We start from the raw sequence: 2,425 nt of genomic DNA on the forward strand, positions 1-2,425 counted from the left end.
AATGTACAAACTAGAAGCAAAAACAATATCCCGTTTGTGAAGGATGATTTCATGGGGTGGGTTCTGTTTGATCTTACTGAGGTTCCAAAAAGAGTAAAGAAGGAGAAAATGGTAGTGAGATAAGGGAAAATTAGTAAATTAGAGTAAAGAAAGAGAAAATGGTAGTGACAATCAATAACAAGTGTGAAGTTCAAGAAAGAATAATATACTTATTAAAATATAGAATTAGATAATCGTCCTCACCTGAGTTCTCATGAAACTCAATTGGTTCAAAGTCTTCTCCATTTCCATTTTGTTGTTCTTTGCTCTGGATTTCTGCCACGTGTCCAGTTGTCTAATAAAACATTTCTTTCTCAACATTCCAATCTTCACTTGTTTTCGCAATCACATATCCAATCAATATCTGGTTTTCAACAATGTGCTTCTATAAAATTAATGAATAATATGAAATTTAGTTTTTAAAGGGTAAAGTGGACATTTAGTCTTGTTTAGACAGTTAAGATTATATTGGTATGAGAAAGAACCTTTAATAGCTAGCTCTTTGGCCATATAATAATCTCTTAACATTTTATTGAGTGAATCTACATCAAATTCTTTACCCTGAAATCGAAAACATGATCATACTCAGATTTCCAAAAAAAAAGATAATTCAATAAATCTTACTGTGTTCCGAAGCTTTGACAAGTGAGTTGGAAAACAAATGTGTGTAATAAGATTATTATGATGATCAGGAAAGATTTCAAATGGAGCAACAGCCAGAGATATACATTGAGCTGCCACAGGTATATTTATTTTATAGACATATGTTTTACGTGGTGATCAGGAGAGGCATTCGAGAAGTTGGATTACAGACATAATGGAGTGCCATGAAGATTGACAATTTGGTATGCATATAATAAGAAAATGGTGTCCACACTGGAAAGAACTATGAAAGAATGAGATAACATCTTTATCTAACAAGAGAAACCCAAGCAACCAATACATAGAGCATAAAAAACAGACAAAATGGAGTACCTTTCTTCTTTTCTTTTCTTTGGGTGGGTTGAAGAGATAGTCCTGGTATGTATGGTATATGAGTATCTTTATGTGTTAATACTTCACAGCAATATGCAATATATAAGAACATAACTAATTTTTTAGGTTTACAACATACATTTCTCACATGTCTCTGACCTAAATGCCAGCTTGGTCATTTAATATGGTAGGAACCAAGGAAGCCCCACCTTTAGGCAATAGTTATCAAATAAAACTTCACACTGTCAACTAAAATACACAACTAGTTGTTTTCGAGTGATCAGAACGAGGTGGATCACCAGCAAAATTTAGCCATAGAAGTGACCATAAACCACCAAAAGTTGACTCAACAAGAAAAACAGATTGTGGGCCGTTGAATTTCACTAAAGTAGGGAGAAAAAGCATGCCAAGAGCAGCACCTAGGTACATTCCGAAAGTTGTGAGAGAAAGATACCTTGACCTTTCATGTGGAGGTACCCACTGTGCTAAAACGGTATGAATATAGGGAAATATAAAGCCTTGAGCTACCCCAACAAGTAAACGAGCTATAGCTAGAGCCATTACTTTGTTAGGGTCTAATGGACATAATGCACATGTTAAACACCATATCACAAATGAAAAAAGAAAAATACGCCTTCCTCCAATCTTTTGTGCATCCCACCCACTAGGGACTTGATAAAAATCATACCCGTAATAGAATGTTAACAGAATGGTGCCTTTTCTTGAGTGACTAACTCCAGCATCATATGCAACAATTTTGTATGCAATTGAAAAGCCTACATGTTCCACATAACATACAGAGGTGCAAAGGAAGGTCAAAATCACAATTAGATATCGTATAAGGAACTTTGTATTCCTCATTCCTTTAACCTGATGTGAAGAAGATTAACCTTTCTAGCCCACTTTGATATTGTCTTCTGATCCACTACATGATCTTCACTATTGTTGTTTTGGATGATGGAATTGATATTGTCTTCTGAACGACTGAAAGCTCTTTCAAGTGCTCTGTGTATGTTTTCTTGTTGTCTTAACTTTTTCTTTAGTTTATCCACCTACAAATGCGATAATTTCACCCCAAAAAGGATCGAAATTATTTAAGCTTCAATCAAGGAATGAGATTATGTGTGTGTAAAGGGAGAGAGAGGGGGAGAGAGAGAGAGAGAGAGAGATGAATGGAGTACATCTTCAAGCAGTGAAAATTTTCTTTCTCTTCTTGTAAGGCGTCGATTGAGAATGGGTTTTCCGGGAGGTGTTGATTTGTGTCGTTGGAGTATGATAAACAAAAACCCTAGGTTCGCTCACAATTTGTCTCAGAGAATTGTAGTGAACTATCGATCTAAACCAAAATGGAACAAAATGTTGCTTAATTTTTGACTGATAACTATAAATGAACATGAATCGAAAGAAAAAT

General features: G+C 35.0%; 1 pseudogene; it reads right to left on the reverse strand.

Moving 5' to 3' along the window:
• Positions 1 to 410: 410 nt before the first annotated feature.
• LOC145126547 (putative anion transporter 5 pseudogene) lies at positions 411 to 1,875 on the reverse strand (annotated as a pseudogene).
• Positions 1,876 to 2,425: the final 550 nt, after the last annotated feature.

The sequence above is a fragment of the Lactuca virosa genome, chromosome 7 (genome assembly GCF_052849685.1).
Source record: "Lactuca virosa cultivar CGN04683 chromosome 7, Lactuca_virosa_CGN04683_v6, whole genome shotgun sequence".
NCBI lineage: Eukaryota > Viridiplantae > Streptophyta > Magnoliopsida > Asterales > Asteraceae > Lactuca > Lactuca virosa.